This window comes from Anolis carolinensis, chromosome 1, assembly GCF_035594765.1.
Source record: "Anolis carolinensis isolate JA03-04 chromosome 1, rAnoCar3.1.pri, whole genome shotgun sequence".
NCBI lineage: Eukaryota > Metazoa > Chordata > Lepidosauria > Squamata > Dactyloidae > Anolis > Anolis carolinensis.
Genome location: NC_085841.1, coordinates 56,641,161 through 56,660,600, shown reverse-complemented (window position 1 = coordinate 56,660,600; position 19,440 = coordinate 56,641,161). Strand labels below are relative to the sequence as shown.

At 39.2% G+C, this 19,440-nt stretch overlaps 1 protein-coding gene across 4 annotated transcripts in view; it reads right to left on the bottom strand.

Annotated features, from left to right (window-relative positions):
- Positions 1–19,440, bottom strand: part of akt3 (AKT serine/threonine kinase 3) — a 219,739-nt gene that overhangs the window by 127,902 nt on the left and 72,397 nt on the right. The window contains exon 1 of one of the 4 annotated variants that reach the window (XM_062974941.1): positions 7,769–8,236. The exons of the other annotated variants lie outside the window; for them this stretch is intronic. The gene's annotated coding sequence lies outside the window, so the exon portion shown is untranslated. Of the gene's footprint in view, positions 1–7,768; positions 8,237–19,440 lie in introns of those variants that run through there. 4 annotated transcript variants of the gene reach the window in all.

The following is a 19,440-nucleotide window of genomic DNA, read 5'->3' as shown; positions in this document are numbered from 1 at the left end:
CCGTATTTTTCGGTTTATAAGACGCACTTTTTTCCCCCCAAAATAGAGGGGAAAAGTCAGTGCGTCTTATAAACGCAATCTGCGTCCAGGCAGGGAGAATGGGGCGATTTGAGCCGCGCGCGCACGGTCCAGGTCGCCCCATTCTCCCTGCCTGGATGCGTCTGTGGACGCATCCAGGAAGGGAGAATGGGCACATTCTCCCTGCCTGGACGCAGATCTGGATCTGCGTCCAGGCAGGGAGAATGGGGCGATTTGAGCCGTGCGTGCGCGCGCACGGCCGAGGTCGCCCCATTCTCCCTTCCTGGATGCGTCTGCGGACGCATCCAGGAAGGGAGAATGGGCACATTCTCCCTGCCTGGACGCAGATCTGGATCTCCGTCCAGGCACGGAGAATGGGGCGATCTGTCGCCCCATTTTGCCCTTAGTTCCTGGACGCGTCTTATCATCAGGTGCGTCCTATAAAGCGAAAAATACGGTAGGTCTATCCACAAGTCTAATGTACATCCAAGAATGAGGAAGGGGAGGGCATAGCTATGCATATTTCTATTTTTGAAAACAATTCCACTTACATTATGTTTTGCTTAGGAAAAACAGAATTTTTTTTTATTCCATTTGCTTTTCTCGTAAATCTTCTTCTTATATTGTCCCATCTTTTTTCTTATCTTCTCCTCTAGGCCTATACCATTAGTATTTCTTCTAGTTATTTTGTCACTAAACTTATACATTACATTTTATATTTTTCCTTACTTTTAATAATAAAATTTTATTTATATTTCTTAGAGACAATTTTGTTTCTTAATGTGTTAGTAATGCCTGTATTACTAACGCATTAGCTTGGTCCATTGTCTAGCCTTCTTTTATATCCATCTGTCTCACTCATTGTCTGTCTGCCTGTCTGACTCTGTGTGTGTGTGTGTGTATGAATATATATATATATACACACACACACACACACACATACATATATACATACACAGTAGAGTCTCACTTATCCAAGCCTCGCTTATCCAAGTTTCTGGATTATCCAAGCCATTTTTGTAGTCAATGTTTTCAATATATCGTGATATTTTGGTGCTAAATTCGTAAATACAGTAATTACAACATAACATTACTGTGGATTGAACTTTTTCTGTCAAATTTGTTGTAAAACATGATGTTTTGGTGCTTAATTTGTAAAATCATAACCTAATTTGATGTTTAATAGGCTTTTCCTTAATCCCTTCTTATTATCCAAGATATTTGCTTATCCAAGGTTCTGCCGGCCTGTTTAGCTTGGATAAGTGAGACTCTACTGTATATATATTCTCTTCTCTAACTAGCTGCACTCCACTTTGCTTGAAAGATACCATTCAATGACATGTACAGGTAATCCCCAATTTTCAAACAAGATAGGTCCTTTGTATGTAAGTTGAAAAAGGTACATTTTTCAAGTGCAAGTCTTGCCAAATATATACATATATTAACTTTGGCTAGGATAGGGAAGGTGTTTGTTTGACGATCTCTGCCTCTGCTCAAAAGATTTCACCTCACTTTCTGTCCCTGGGAAAATTAGATTTTGAAGAGAATCTATTCCAGAATGGAATTTCCCTTTCTGGGGGTAGATTTCTCTCACTTCCTATTCTCTTTCTCTCTCTCTCTCTCTCTCTCCCCCCCCCCCCCCCCCCCAAAGTTGGATGTTTGCAACTCGGGGATTGCCTGTATTAAGAAATCACCTAAGACTGCTATAGAGATACTGAAATGTTTTGTTGAGTATCACTGTTTTTTGATGTCTGATACATATCTTGTTATCATGTTGGTTGAGTAAAAGATTGGGTCCTTAATAATAAGGCTAAGGTTGCCTGGAGCTTCACAGAATCCTAGAGTTGGAAAAAATCACAAAGGCAAAGCAGTCCAACTTTTACTATACAGGAATACATGTTTTGTTTCAAGAGTGAGGGGTGTATCCCTGACATATTGTTTTACTGGTTAATATCTGCTGCAGTAGTGGGGAAGAAATATTGTATGTGGACAATAACAGTCTTAACAGTGAAACCAGAGAGGTAGAACTATTGTTTTTTACAGTGGACTAAAAGAGATTTTAGATTAGAAATTTAATAGTCTTTCGTGAACTCTCTATAGTCTTGTAAATTACTAGCTTTGCCCGGCCACACGTTGCTGTGGCGAAGTCTGGAGGTATGGAAGATAAAGTATTGAAGAATTGATGGTAGTTAGTATATGTTATTTCTTAAAACCTATGGATGTACAATATTTCTGGTTGGTCCTTTTTTGTCTGTTGGAGGCAAGTATGAATGCTGCAATTAGCCAGAATGATTAGAATGTAATGGCCTTTCAGCTTCAAGGCCTGGCTGCTTCCTCCCTGGGGAAATCTTTTGTTGGGAGGTGTTAGCTGGCCCTGATTGTTTCATGTCTGGAATTTCCGTTTTCAGAGTGTTGTTCTTTGCAATATTTTCTGTTCTTCTACTGTATGTATAGATGAAGAAGTACCCATATGCAGTGCTTGAGCGCACATACTCAAAAAGAAAGGCTGTGGCCCTCAGAAAACAGAGGATTTGCCAGGTTTTGATGATGCAAGGCTATTCAGTGCTATTCAGGCTGGCTAACAATGGATTCCTCTAGGTAGGAAGCAGCCAGGCAAGTGAGGTTTATATCCCTGTGGAATAATGTCCAGGGTGGAAGAAAGAAATCTTGTCTGTTAGAGGCAAGTATGAATGGTGCAATTAGCCAGAATGATTAGCACTGAATGGCCTTTCAGCTTCAAAGCCTGGGTGCTTCCTCCCTGGGGGAATTCTTTGTTGTGATGTGTTAGCTGGTCCTGATTGTTTCCTGTCTGGAATTCCTCTATTTTCATAATGTTGTTCTTTATTTACTCTTCTGATTTTAGAGGGGTTTTTTTAATACTTGGGCAGATTGTGTTCATTTTCATGATTCACAGCAACACAATAATAAAAAATATTAATATTAATGATGATGATGATGATGACTTTGATAATACACACTATTTCTCTCCCTTCTCAGCTTCCTCCCTGGGGAAATCCTTCGTTGGGAGGTGTTAGCTGGCCCTGAACATTTCCTGTCTGGAATTTTCCTGTTTTCATAGTGTTGTTTTTATAGTCTTTATTTCATAGTCTTTATTTTATAGTCTTTATTTCATAGTCTTTATTTACTGTTCTGATTTTAGAGTTTTTTTTAATACTGGAAGCCAGATTGTGTTCATTTTCATCACTCACAGACACAATAATAATAGTAATAGACATTGACACAATTACGATCTGCCAGCTGCAAAAGGCCACCCTACTGGGATCTGTAAGCATCATCCGAAAATACATCACACAGTCCTAGACACTTGGGAAGAGTTGGAAAAAATCACAAAGGCAAAGCAGTCCAACTTTTACTATACAGGAATACATGTTTTGTTTCAAGAGTGAGGGGTGTATCCCTGACATATTGTTTTACTGGTTAATATCTGCTGCAGTAGTGGGGAAGAAATATTGTATGTGGACAATAACAGTCTTAACAGTGAAACCAGAGAGGTAGAACTATTGTTTTTTACAGTGGACTAAAAGAGATTTTAGATTAGAAATTTAATAGTCTTTCGTGAACTCTCTATAGTCTTGTAAATTACTAGCTTTGCCCGGCCACACGTTGCTGTGGCGAAGTCTGGAGGTATGGAAGATAAAGTATTGAAGAATTGATGGTAGTTAGTATATGTTATTTCTTAAAACCTATGGATGTACAATATTTCTGGTTGGTCCTTTTTTGTCTGTTGGAGGCAAGTATGAATGCTGCAATTAGCCAGAATGATTAGAATGTAATGGCCTTTCAGCTTCAAGGCCTGGCTGCTTCCTCCCTGGGGAAATCTTTTGTTGGGAGGTGTTAGCTGGCCCTGATTGTTTCATGTCTGGAATTTCCGTTTTCAGAGTGTTGTTCTTTGCAATATTTTCTGTTCTTCTACTGTATGTATAGATGAAGAAGTACCCATATGCAGTGCTTGAGCGCACATACTCAAAAAGAAAGGCTGTGGCCCTCAGAAAACAGAGGATTTGCCAGGTTTTGATGATGCAAGGCTATTCAGTGCTATTCAGGCTGGCTAACAATGGATTCCTCTAGGTAGGAAGCAGCCAGGCAAGTGAGGTTTATATCCCTGTGGAATAATGTCCAGGGTGGAAGAAAGAAATCTTGTCTGTTAGAGGCAAGTATGAATGGTGCAATTAGCCAGAATGATTAGCACTGAATGGCCTTTCAGCTTCAAAGCCTGGGTGCTTCCTCCCTGGGGGAATTCTTTGTTGTGATGTGTTAGCTGGTCCTGATTGTTTCCTGTCTGGAATTCCTCTATTTTCATAATGTTGTTCTTTATTTACTCTTCTGATTTTAGAGGGGTTTTTTTAATACTTGGGCAGATTGTGTTCATTTTCATGATTCACAGCAACACAATAATAAAAAATATTAATATTAATGATGATGATGATGATGACTTTGATAATACACACTATTTCTCTCCCTTCTCAGCTTCCTCCCTGGGGAAATCCTTCGTTGGGAGGTGTTAGCTGGCCCTGAACATTTCCTGTCTGGAATTTTCCTGTTTTCATAGTGTTGTTTTTATAGTCTTTATTTCATAGTCTTTATTTTATAGTCTTTATTTCATAGTCTTTATTTACTGTTCTGATTTTAGAGTTTTTTTTAATACTGGAAGCCAGATTGTGTTCATTTTCATCACTCACAGACACAATAATAATAGTAATAGACATTGACACAATTACGATCTGCCAGCTGCAAAAGGCCACCCTACTGGGATCTGTAAGCATCATCCGAAAATACATCACACAGTCCTAGACACTTGGGAAGTGTTCCACTTGTGATTTTGTGATATGAAATCCAGCATATCTATCTTGTTTGCTGTGGCATACTATGTCATAGTGATTATAATGACTTTGACAATACAAACTGTTTCTCTCCCTCCTCAGCTTCCTCCCTGGGGGAATCTTTGTTGGGAGATGTTAGCTGGCCCTGATTCTTTCCTGTCTGGAATTCAGAGTGTAGTTCTTCATTTATAGTCCTGATTTTAGAGATTTAGAGATTATATTGTTTTGTTTTATTATACCACAGTAATTTTATAGATTATATTTATAACCTTATATTAACTTGCTTTGGATTGGATTATATGAGGCCCCTCCTACACAGCTGTATAAAATCCACACTGAAATGGATTATATGACAGTGTGGACTCAAGATAATCCAATTCAAAGCAGATACTGTGGATTATCTGCCTTGGCATTCTGGGTTATATAGCTGTGCGGAATAGCCTCGAGTCTACACTGCAATATAATCCAGTTTAAATCAAATAATCTGTGTTTTATAGGCAGTGTGGAAGAGGCCGAGGTGAACCCTGCCTGTCCCCCGGGCACCGTTGTGACTGAGGGGGTTGCTATGACACGAAGTGGGTGGAGCCTAAAGGGGGCAGGACCTATCCTTCTGACTGGCAGCCAGGGGGAGAATGGCTCTTCCTCATCCTTCTCCCCCCCCCCCCCTTTGTGTTTTTGATGGGTTTTTTATTTAGAGTTTATATTTCTAGGTTTATTTGATTGAAAGACATAGATTGGATGACTATCTTTTGTGGCCAAATTTGGTGTGATTTGGTTCAGTGGTCTTGTTATTTACTCCATGGGGGAAAAACGCACATTACATTTTTATATATCTAGATGACTGATAACTGGTTTTAAATATTATTAGTATTGTTCTACTGGTACTGCAAAAATTGTTCAGAAAGAAATGCTTCATAAGTACTTCAAGCCTGAATTACTGAATTGTTGGTGTAGTTCCATGCATAAATCCAATTAGGACCAATGTGAAGGAAAACTAGAAAGAGAATCTAACTTCACATTTGTTATTAACTCAAAGAAATTATAAACAATTAAAACACTGATGCAGAATTAACTCAAAAACAAACTGTGAAGGAAATAGGAAAGGTATAGATGCCTTCAAAACCGACAGCAGGCAACATCTTGCCACAACTATTGTGATCTGCCACTGCCAATCAGCATTGTTCTGGTTATACAAAGACTCCAGTGCACCAGACTGTTGCTAATTATGTATATTCAAGTGATTAGCAAGCACTTGTTGCCTTGTTCACACCACCCTCCAAACAGCAGCCTTTGAGAAGAGAATAGACTGCAAATTTATTGAGAGAACACTGTTAATCCTTTGGGGAGAATGTAAATGTAAACAGGACTACTCTACATCAAGGTGCTTTGACAACAACAATCATCTGCATAAACACATGCTCAACAACAAACAGGTGTTCTATTTCACAACTAGCACCCATTTGATGCTTTCAAGTAAGCATTATGCCCAAACTGTTAGAAGTACTTTGAAACCAGCTGCAATTACTATAATTAGCTGTTTTCCTGCACTTTTTCCTTCCTACCTGTCAAATAATAGTGCTGGTTACAAACTATAAACCATAAATTAAAAGCTATTTTTTAAAAAAAATTGCAGTCCTTAGCAAATATGCATTTGTTGACAAGGACAAATAACAAAAGACAGCCTATCCTAAAAGGTCTATTCAAGATGATCAGCCTAAGTACTTCAGGAGAGATCTTTTCTGTACTCTGCTCTCAAATCAATGCTACTATTGGCTTTTCATGCCCAGGCCATGAATTCCCCCTATTGACAGTTGCTCTAAATATGAGGAGAGTTTCTCACAAAAGAAATTCTGCTACAATTGCAGGTGGGGTTAACTTGATTTTATTTTTGCTACCTGCTAACCCATGGGATGTCACAATTTCAACATTCACCAGTACAGAAATAAACATAGTGGTATTATGTTTTGATTTACACTCCTATTAGAAAACAGAAATAACATAGATTACTACTTATCATTTGGCATTATCATCTACCAAATGGCCATATAGCATTCTCACACTATACTTTACAATATTATCTAGCCCCTATCTCTTCAATTTCAACCTTTATTTATAACTCATGCATTATAAAAATAATTCATTAAGCCAAAGAAAATTCAGCTTGTATCAAAGAGTCTTTCCATTTTCATTAAAGGGGAGGTGAATCACACTATTTTAAAAAGCTGAGAACAATGTAGACAACAACTCTTCCATTGTAAGCAGACTGCAGTTTGGCATCAAACAACCTCTTAACCAAAGTGCCAGTTATTTACTCTACTTGTTCTAGAAAGTAGCAACTGAATTGGTGCAAATGTCAGAGTGGAACAAAGTTGTACAACAGATTCCTTTTGTTTTGTCTCAGCTGAATTTTTTTTCAGCTGAGCATTCATTTTCTGGTAAACTACACTGAAAATAGTAATTTGCCTATTTCTTTATAGTACAAAATAAATATAAAACTACCTGTACTGCACCACAGCAATTACTATTTCAAAATGGCAAGTTGGTATATAACACATTCTTTGCCCCCCATTACTTTGAAATATGTGTTTGCCCTCCTTCTTCTTTTTCTTTCTTTCATAAAAAAGGAGCTAAGTAGGCAATTTCCCATAGCCCTCCTCTGGGAAGGTTGTGGGGCTATCATTTACAATGATCAGGACAGATTATAATGCCATATTATAAAAGGAAGCATTTCATGGCCCCTGTACCACACAAGACTCACAGGTATTTTTCTGTCAACACCAAGCCACTATCAACATTGCATTGCTTCCAAACAACCAATCAGCTATCAGGCCATAAATTTTACAAATACAATTGTGATGGTGCACCAAATGAGTAATTTCCTCAAATCTCATTTAAATCATGCATCTTACCTATATCCAACTGACTAGTGTACACTAATCCAAGACTTCTTCAGTTATTCACAACATCATTCAGATTGATAGCAGAAAAGTACAAAGAGATCACAATGCACATAAATTTATACCACTCCATTGCCACATGGTGAGAGGCAGCGTGGGAGAAAAAGTATGCCCATCTGTATGTGGGGAAAGAGAATGTTTTGTGTTTGCACATGGAGGGAGACAAATATTGGGAGACAGCCAGGAATAAGGGAGAAAGCTAAAACGAATAGATGCATAACCACACACCTCAATAAAAGGCATGGGTTGAAAAGTCTGGAAAGATACAGGATATGGGAGGGATTAACCAAACATTAGAGTAGAATCTCAGTTATCCGATTTAAACAGGCGGACCCCAACTTGGGTTACCCGGATTAATCGGATAACCCAGATTCTAGGCCCAGCGCCTAGCAGAGGGAGAAAACTAATCCCTCCGGCAAGCGCTCGGACCCAGGGAAGCGGGAGGCATGCCGCTGCTTAGCGACATGCCTACCGCTTCCCTGCCTGGGTCAAAGCACCGGGCGGAGGGAGAAAACTCCCTTCGTCTGGCGCTTAGACCCAGGGAAAGAAGCGCGAGGCATGTCGCTGCTTAGCTGCATGCCTCGCACTTCCCTCCCTGGGTCCAAGCGCCTGACGGAGGGAGTGGTTTCCTCCCTTCGTCAGGCGCTTGGACCCAGGAAGGGAAGTGTGAGGCGTGCCGCTAAGCAGTGACACGCCTCTCGCTTCTCTAAAGGCCCAAGCGCCGAGCGGAGGGAGAAAACTCCCTCCGCTCAGAACTTGGGCCCCGGGAAGCAGGCCACGATCGCTGCTGCAGTAGCAGTGATCACGGCGCGCTTCCTCTTGCCTCTACCTCTCCTCTCGCGAGAAGGAGCTCCTTCTTGAGGAGAGGGAAGCGCCCCGCCTCTTCCTCCTCTTGCGCGAAAGCACTACTTCTCAAGGGAGAGGCCAGAGGAAACAGCGCGATTGTGGCCTGCTTCCCTGGGCCAAGCCCTCGCCCCTTGGGAAGCAGCCCACGAGTGCTGCTAGGCAGTGGCGCTCATGGGCTCCTTCCAAGGGGAGACGGCTCCTTTGGGAGGGTGAGGGGGCCCCGGGGGCCCCTCGGATAATCCAGAGCCTCGGTTCACCAGGGCTCGGATTACCGAGATTTTACTGTATTTCCAAGAATGATAGAGGTAGTCTCCTACCTCTTACCACAGTCTCCACAATGGCACAGTGGGTTAAACTCTTGTGCCAGCTGGACTGCTGACCTAAAAGTTGGGTTACTGCCCTGAAGGTTACCGGTTCAAATCCGCAAGACAAGGTGAGCTCCCATCTGTCAGCTCTATCTTGTGGGGACATGAGAGATGCCTCCCGGCACGATGGTAACACATCTGGGTGTCCCCTGGGCAACATCTCTGTAGACGGCTAATTCTGTCACCCCAGTATGCTCTCAAGTCGCTTCTGACATGATAAAAAACCACAATCTCCATGATTGTTCTTCACAATATTACTAAAGTATGTATCTGAAAAAGAAAGCTGTTGGAGCTGTTCCATTCCGAATTGTCACACTAGCAGAAAGCAATTTTTGCAGAATTCCTCCTTCCTCTGTAACCCCAGTGCCACTACCCATTTGGTAAGCATTCCCCAATCTGCCAGAGCAATACTTGAGGGACAGAGGATATGCAAAGAGCGGGAAGAGTGGGACTAAAAGCCTCCCACTGAAAAAAGGAGTCCTTCTGGGTTTAGCCCTCCCGGACTTTAGATACTATTATGAAGCAACAGGCTTTAGTTGCCCAAAGGAATGGATTAGATTGGAGGATCGTGTTCTACTTAACTTGTAGGATTATAACATAAGACTTGGATGGCATGCTTATTTATGGTACAAAAAAGATAAGGTGAACAAAGAATTTATCAGACATACAATAAGATATAGCCTCCTAGCGATTTGGAAGAGATATAAGGAGCGGATGGAATCGAAAACTCTTCTCTGGCTGAGTCCATTGGAAGCAGTACTCAGGCCAACATCTAATGAGGAAATAAGAACCTATAAGGAGTATCTAACTAAAGAAAAAAGAGAGATGAGATAGGGATGAGTGACTGGTTCCGTTACCATCAAAGCATGATCAATTTAGGTTTAGGAAAGATGTCAAAGCAGGGTTTGCCAATAGTAAATAGATACTGGAATGTATTCTTGAGAAAGGGAAGAAGAGCTTAGTTTCTAGATTATATAAATACGAGTATATTTTAGATTACAATGTAGAGGACAGCCAAATAAAAATCTCTATGATTTCTTGGACTAAAGACTTAGGCAAAAATATTGATCAGGAAAATTGGGAGCATCTATGGAGAAGAGGATTTAAATTCTCAATAGCTGGCTCCATTAGAGAAAATATGTATAAGATGTTCTATAGACGTCATCTAACATAAGAAATAATGGCCAAAATGGATAAATCCCATCGAGGGGAATGCTGGAGGTGTAAGATGCAGAAAGGCACCTCCTTCCATGTTTGGTGGACTTGTAGAATGGTACAGGATTTTTGGGAAAAGGTGATTAAGGAAACAAACAAAATGATTACAAATAAGGTTAAGAAAAATCTAGAAATGTGCCTTTTAAGTACATTTAGGGAGAGAATTAGTAAAGGCTAAGAGGAAATTTGTCAATATAGCTTTGTTGCAACCAGACTGATAATAGCAAAATCTTGGAAAGGTGATAAAGAACTATCTAAAAAGGATTGATTGGAGTGTTGGAATCACAGACGCCTTAAAGGGCCAGACTTAAAAGTGGCTTCAAAATAGAGTTTATTAAAACAAAAGAAAAGGGACGCAGAGAAACTAAAATGCAGTTCTACTGGTCAAAACTCAAAAAACCAAACCAGACCTGGTCCAAAAGGTAAACAGAAAGATAATCCAGATTAACTGGATGCAAAGAGCACCAAGTCAAACAAAGCGCTCTGGGGCAAAACAAAAAGGCACAGTACACAAATGGTTAACAGGAAGAGAAGCGTTGTCAGCCGAAGACCAGGGTCGAAGCGGGAAAAATCCAAAACAGCGTTGTTCCAGTGTCCGCAGAAGCAGCGTCTTTAGCCAAACCGGTCCAGGTCCAAACTGCAGATCAGAATCCCTCAAACGACTCCTCATCTGTAGGTGCTGTAAGTATGTCCCAGATCCCCTTTCTCTGTTGCTCATCATCAGATTCCTGCTCCCGAGTAACCCTTTTTTCCTTTCTGGCACCCATACTTCTGTTTGTAACGTTACTCACAGGCTCTACTACAACATGGAGATAAAAGTTATTAGACTATATTCAAATGACCAAGCTATCTAAAGGTATCTGGGGATGAAATAATGAAAAGTTCACAAAAAAATGAAGGCTGGCATTTGAATACTTGGAAAGAAAGATGAATATTGACTTTAAAGTAGCTGCAAGGGGAATTTACTAAAGTATTAGTAAGGGTAGATTTTATTAGATATCACTTTGAGTAGTGATGGAGGTCATGGGTGGCAGGTTCCTTGGGGGGGGGGGGGGGAGAGAGAAAAGATTTGTTAGAATATTGTAATGTGCCTGCTTGGGGAACGGCATACCTGTAGTATGTGTATCTGATTACACAAGTCAACAAAATCAAACTTTTTGAAATCATTACAAATGAGAGTAGCACAGTTTAAATCAATTTTATGCTGATTTTAAATATGTCTTTATTTTTTCCATCAAGTCAACTTTTAAAAATATGATGAATGGTACATTATAGCGGACTACTGTAAAGTCTGCACATTTCACATCATATTTGTTTAACACAAGCCAACAAGTATTTTTCATCAGATATAATTTTAGGTCATTTTTACAGAGTTTTTTTTTTTGCATTGAATTCAGATCTGTGTTTATTTTTTGTCTATCATGTGTAGTTTTTGTGATAAGGCTAATTGAATAATGAATGCATTTATGCACTGATATCGATTAGATTCTATTGTTATCAGTGCGCGAATGCATTAATTATTAGAGGAATTAAAACAACAATGCTACATGTTCCAAGATAGAAATGAATACATAAAAACATCTTGCATTCCTTGTACTGAAGATTTTTCCGTATTTCTGCACTAGCACAGAACACAGTACAAGTCATAACTCTCAAATTTGATCTTCAGGTGCATTGGTTCACCTTAGAAATCATGCTTCCGGCCCAATTTCCAGTGGGAGTGAATAGTCCATTTTTTTAAAAAAAAAACAAACATTTTAATTACATTTGACTTTACTTTAGCATGGCCATGAGGTATCAACGCTTCATCACCAGCACTATAAAACTTTCCCAACCAGCAAGAACATTTGATTTTTTAATTACATTTCAGTAAACCACAAAATGGTTGAGGATACTTTCACAAAGCAACTACTTCTCTGGGTTGGAAGAGCTTTGAATTGCAAAGCTAATTCAATCAAAAGAATCCCTGCATACGATCTATGAGGGTATTCTTTTGAGTCAATAAAATATTCCTCTCTTGTACATCAATTAAGTGACTGTGATCATTCCAGGAGCAGATCTTACAGTTTTATCCTAATATAGCACAATTCCCTAAAACAAAGAATTTTACCTCCTCCTATATTAGGAGCTTGTGGTATAATTAGCATCTTAAAAATACAGTATTTACAGTATGACAAGGAGAGAATCCAGTAATTCCCACAAATTGCTATCCTATTCAATACCATTATTATACAGTTTGAGTCCTCAATTCTACCATGACACCAAGGAGTTATCTAGCATGCCCAAAGAATGGTGAAGCAGTTACACAGATCCTTACCAGAACGAGTTACTGTTCAAGCATTAGCTGAGTAGCACCTGGGAACTAATCCTTGGGGGTTTTTTTCTCTCTGAACAGGACTTGGAAACTGCAAGTCTCATGCCGTCAGACAATGTTTCCTAGTAGTGGTTTCAAATTCTGACAAGAGGAAAGTAAATGGCAAATATCTGCATCTGTATAGTGATTAGTAAAGACATGTGAGGTCATTCAAATCTGCAGAACTACAAGTGAGGTGTCTCCCGTGATATCAGGATGTTGCTGGAGTATAATTAGTTCCCTTTGCCCTTGTATGTTAAAGTATTAGTGGTGAATTAGTCTTCTTACAAACTTCTGTCTGCTATTCAAAACTCACTCGTTTTCTTCTAAGTTTCTGAATTGCTATAAAGAAAGAAAAGTTCATAAATGCCTATAAACTAAAATCGTGATTCGTGAACACCATGATGGAAATCTTCTGCATTACTAGACTTCAGGCAAAATTGAAAACTGACGATGTTTTGAAGGCTCAGATTTTTCACATAAAGTACTGTACTTTTTTCTAATTCCTAATTTATAGAACTAGAATAGAAAGCTGTTTTTGGTCACTATTTCAATTAAAGCAGTGGTTCTCAACCTGTGGGTCCCCAGATGTTTTGGCCTTCAACTCTCAGAAATCCTAACAGCTAGTAAACTGGCTGGGATTTCTGAGAGTTGGTTATTTTTCCTCCTTCTATATGCTGTGTGTTTCTATTTTCCACAGTACTTTCTTCCTTTACTCAAGTGACAAAGACACTCAAAGTATGCAAGAAGAAGACAAAGGAAAAGAAGTCAACATCTGCATCGTAGATGAAGTGGCACACAGGGCCTATTCCTCCTCTTCCTTCTAGGATCACAGCATTAGTCTTCCCACACTGGTGATGCCCAACTTCTTGAAATTCATCACTGGATTTCTTGAGAAGTATTTTCTCTAAGAATCTCAAGGTGCTCCAGGAGACCACAGAGTTGTGCCAGAAGATTTAAAGATTCATAGAGAAAATGTGTTAATCAAATTCTCTAATAATCAAATTCATAAAAATTAAACTCACAAATGTGGAGGGCCATCTGTATTTGATTTCTGTATTACTCATCACACCTGTTTGTTCACTTACCTGAACATTGTGTTTGCACTGAATAAATTATTGGCATCACAAAATTGAATAGTCACTCTCCTACATCATTCCTTGATTCTGGGCCAAGAATGTTTGGCCCTGCTGGTTTTCCTACTTTTGCATTCTAACCACTTATGATTTCCAAATACAGTATCCTATTTTAGTATTAGATCAATGTCTTACTGGATGACCATATACAATCTTTTTTATACCTTCCTTTTCTGTCTCTATGGTGGGAACATAAACTTGGACTAGAGTTATGGGCTTTCTGTCAAGAGTCAGACGCCAGTTAACATACAAAACAGAGTTTATTCCGAAGATAAGCCAGAAAATAACATAAACACAGGAAATATCCTTGAAACACTTCACTTTTCAGTGTTTCGAGAGTAGATTGGACAATAATAACTCAAAAACGAGCCACGCTAATTTCCCATGCTGGCATTCAATAAAAAACTAAATAACGCTTCAATTCAGCCCTGGAAAACAAATAGTTAATTGCTGGAAAATAAACAAACTAGAAAAGCAATAAAGCTGCTTCCACGGTGCAGATAAGCCGAAAGCCTCAAAGGGATGATGAATAGCCGTCGTCAGAAGAATCCAAGGTCAGGTCAGGAGGCAGCAGAAATTCCGAAAGACAAACCAATAGTCAGAAGCCGGGAGTAGCCGTCAGTCAGAGGGTGTAGACAGAAGCCAGGTCAAATTCAATCCAAAGTCCGAAGAGGGTGCAGTCATCCAAAACAGGTCCACGATAAGACACAGCGAGAGCCAAGCTAGGTGATATCAGCAGATTCAAATCATAGTCCAAGTCGAGTCTTCATGGAAACACAGAGATCCCAATGGCGCCTAAGCAACACCTTGCCACACGCAAAGTGCAGTGGCCAAACATTCCCATTTTATTCCCCTTCCTCCTGGGTGACCAAACACTCACACCCAAACACCAGGTGTCCCAAATCTACTCAGAGTCTGAACTCCACACAGCTAGAGCTCGTGGATCTGGAGTACCTAGCAATTCGTCGGAGTCCCAATCATCCTGCCCACACTTAGCCCCATGAACACTTAAAGAACCATCCTCCCTTCTCCAAGCATCCCAATTGGGATCAGCTCCTGCAGAAACCCCAGGTTCAGAAGTATCCATAGGCCCCAAATCCCCAGACATCTCCGGTGGCTGTGCCCATTCAGTGCCCGCTTCCCCAGCCACCACCTGTTCCTCAGCATCCATCTCCCCATCTGAATCTTCCTCAGAAGATCCCCCATATAGCTCTCTAAGTCGCTTCCTGCGCAACTCCTCCAGTGAACCCTCATCACGAGGGTTTTTTCTTCCTCTTCGAATTCCATCACCATCAACCATAATCCCCGAAGGCGCAGTCACAACACTTTCCATTAAGACTTATTGACATAATTTATCAGACTTCTCATTATATACAGGCTGTGCTTGCTACATCTCACCTTGCTATTAATGGTACACTGATTTTTTTAAGCTGTAATTTCCTTTTACATCTTAGCACATCAGCAGCTGAATCTCCTTTTGGCTTGAGTCCAGTTATGCCAGTAAACACAGCGCTATTTGCATGAGTCCTCTATTCTTTTCTAGTACCTAGCTGTTTACCTTCCAACTTGGGAATTTCATATTTCAGAACCATCTCTTGTTTCATTTTGGATTATGTCATTATCATACAGTTATTAATTTAAAATAAATTTTACACTATTAAAATACATATAACAAGTATACACAAATTAAAATTCACTCTGCAGGTTACAATTTACAAGATAAACTTAGTCTGGATAGCCTGCAAGAAGACAGAGGTTTTTCAGTTGTGTTTTAAATTTTGACAGCTGATTTAAGTTGTTGGATCTCTTTACAGATGATGTAAAAATAGTCTAGTCCCAAATAAATTCTTGAAAAAAAATCTAGGGATTCTGGGATTTCTCTGTATTTGGTAAACATGTAAAACAGCAAATAAAATTTACTGAAATAAAATTTACAGGATCATTAAAAAAATTAAAGGTAGATTTTGCAATGTCATTAGAAATGTTTTGGTTAAAAAACCAAATATTGAATTTGGACTATTTCGCATATATGTGATAACAGTGGGGAAACTGTTTGTTCAAACATGAATATAAGCTGAAGAACCAACAATGTCAGGGGTACTCTGATTGTGTTTTTCCTGAATGGCCAGGGGTTGGACTAGATGGTCCATGTGGTCTCTTCCAATTCTATTATTCTATGATTATATGAACCAACAGTGGGATGATAAATCGTTAAGGCTTTTGAATTAACCCAAATTGCCAAGCTAAGGTGGGTTTAAAAGATAAACCAACTGAACAGATTTTTGAAAAATCAGAAACCATTTATTGACTTTCTGAGCAGTAAGAAATCACATGCTATATCCATCTGTTTAGTAATTTTAGTAGGATCATTTAGTTGGGTTTATAATGGTAGGATATTTTCTTATGTCTTCTTTCTTTTCATTACAGTTTAAATTGGGGGTTAAAACTCTTTTATGTTTTATTCAGTTAATATTTTGTGTTTTATATTAGTCTTTTAGTGAATTCATTCCAGTTTTAATTCAATATACATGTGTGTACTATGTATTTATATTCTTTTCCTTTTCCTTTTGTTGTGTCTTTTCTTTTTTCTACTGCTTTTTTTTTACTTTGGATGCAAATTAGACTGTGTGATAAATTAATAAAGATTTTTTAAAAAATAATTGAAATTTTGAAATTACAATAGCCAAAAGTGATTAAACAATCAAAATTTAAAAACAAGTTAAATATATTTTTTTTAAAAAAAAAACAAGAGCACAACAAAATAACAGATCTGGATAGATCTGCTAGGTCATAGAATCACAGAATCAAAGAGTTGGAAGAGACCTCATGGGCCATCCAGTCCAACCCCTGCCAAAAAGCAGAAAATCGCATTCAAAGCACCACCAACAGATGGCCATCCAGCCTCTGCTTAAAAGCCTCCAAAGGAGCCTCTACCACAGTCCAGGGCATATAGTTCCACTACTGAACAGCTCTCAAAGTTAGGAAGTTCTTCCTAATGTTCAATGGAATCTTCTTTCCTGTAGTTTGAAGCCATTGTTCCGCGTCCTAGTCTCCAGGGCAGCAGAAAACAAGCTTGCTCTCTCCTCACTATGACTTTCCTTCATGTGAATTATACATAGCCAACATGTCTCCTCTCAGCTTTCTCTTCTGCAGTCTAAACATGTCTAGCTGCTCCTCATAGGGCTCGTCCTCCAGAACCTTGATCATTTTAGTCACCCTCCTCTGGACACTTTCCAGCTTGTCAACATCTCCCTTAAACTGAGGTGCCCAGAATTGGACAGAGTATTCCAGGTGTGGTCTCATCAAAGCAGAATAAAGAGGCAGCACGACTTTCCTGGTGTCCAGTTCAACATCTTAAGGGTCACACAATTCCTGCTTCTGAAGTAAAGGGAACGTGAGGGAGTCCACAACTGCATGCCTTTTCAAAGACATGATTATAAAACAATTGCTGCAATCTAAAATCCACCGAACAAGATTAAGCAGCAAATTGCCAAATTGGCATATACTATAATAAAAGGTAAAGGTTTCCCCTGACGTTAAGTCCAGTCATGCCTGACTCTGGGGGTTGGTGGTCATCTCCATTTCTAAGCCGAAGAGTCGGCGTTGTCTGTAGACATCTCCAAGGTCATGTGGCCGGCATGACTGCATGGAGCGCCGTTAGCTTCCTGCCAGAGCACATTGGCATGTTTTCGAACTGCTATGTTGGCAGAAGCTGGAGCTAACAGCGGGCGCTCACTCCGCTCCCGGGATTTGAACCTGGGACCTTTCGGTCTACAAGTTCAGCAGCTCAGTGCTTTAACACACTTCGCCACCATAATACAGAAGAAAAAATTGTTGTTATTTTATATGATAAATTAATTAATGAACCAAAGTTTTTGCAAAGCTCATTTTCTTCTTCTTCTTTTGTAATAGTTCTTAATTACTTGCAGTTCATCTGAATAGACATTTTAGATTACCAGTTTTGCAAAGAGATCTCTCACTATTTGAAAACAAAAAATAATTTTTGCAATGGAAAAAAATACTCATTTCCCCCATATAGGCATATGGTAAAATTAAAATGGAAAACTAAGCCCATGCTGCTACCATTTTCTCACCATGTACTGCTTTCCTCTAGTGGAATCTGATATATTTTCAATATAATTTAAATCTCACTGACTATAATAGGATTTATTCCAAAGTAAGTGCATACAGAATTGCAGTCAATCACACTGCATCTGGTACCCTGTTAGTGGCAAATATAGTCCTAACTGAAAGGCATATGTAACATTTTGTCATGGATAGAGAAATTCATTCTATCCACTATTGCTCCAACCACAAGCCACCTAACTATTTTCTGACTGGGCATCGTTTCTCAATGGCATTTAGTGGCCAAGTGAGGACAGGACCAGTGGATAAGTTGCAACCATATAGACACGTCCCTGCAGCTGATCACTCTTGTCAGTTGCAAAGCCAGAACCAGCTGGCTATTTGGCTATTCCTCATCTTCCATGGCCAGTGAATGGTCACTGGAGGAAGGAGGACGCTTCTCAGAAAACCCATACCTAGGAGAACAATCTATCAGTGTAATGCAGGAATGTGCAAAAAATTTATAAAACTTTCCAATTTTTAAACAACAATCATAATCCACCTGGGAGGGAGCAAGATCAGTAAAAGCATTAAAATAATAATTCATCAACATACTCATAACACAGCTATTCATTTCAAAGTGTTTATGACTGGCATGTCAAGTACAGGTTTAGATCACTAAAATACATGGGGTTACTTCTGTGACTGTGAAGCTAAACAAAAGCAGGAAATGAGAAAACAAGCATATTTCCCTTGGAGATCACAAGTTAAGGTTATATTTAATGTTTAAAAATTAGTATGCATAAAGGCTGTACTCTTGCCTCCCCATTATGTAATAATTCTTTAGCATAACATCTCGACAACTGAGTTTCTTTACCAGGGTGACTGCCGAAATCCTAAAGCAATACTTGGCTATGCACTCAGCCCAATAGCTCCCTGTGATATGAATGTCAATTAACTGTGCTTTCCTTGTTGTTAGTGCCGTCTGACAAGCCAGAGACTAAAAGGTCTATCTGAGGTCAAACAACTGTCTGGAATACTTTCATAAGCCCAAAAGACTGGAAACAAAGCCAACACTGCTTCCCTTTCTTTAAAAGGTGACAGTAAAGAAAATAACACTGACTGTTATTTAAAGCTGAAAAAACGTTATAGGATTATGTGGCTCCTATATAAGACATCTAGGGCCCTAACAAAATAATTTTATGAACTAGTATTTTATCCACATTAAGTAGCAGTAACAATTCACTTTTTTATTCTTATTATTTTAGAAAACTTTCATCAAAAATTGGAGGGGGACCTTACTGATTTTAGAATTTATTTAAAAAATAAAATAGATGAGTTTATAAGATTTCCTCATATTGGCATCATGGTGGCATACAAGGGAATACAGTTATCAGAGTTTTATGAAAATAGTTTAAATACTAACAAATTTTTATTTAAGAATATGACAGAGTAAAGATGAAACAAAGGAATAGAATCATACCTTAGTGGTAATGTCAGCTGTACAAATGTTGCCACAATCCAAACAGGATTTGTAGTGGCAATTGGTACACTGGGCAGAATTAAATTTTTTTAGTATGGAACTCTGAAGTTTTACTTTTTGACAAAAATAATAACATCTGCACATCACAAATTCTCTACTAA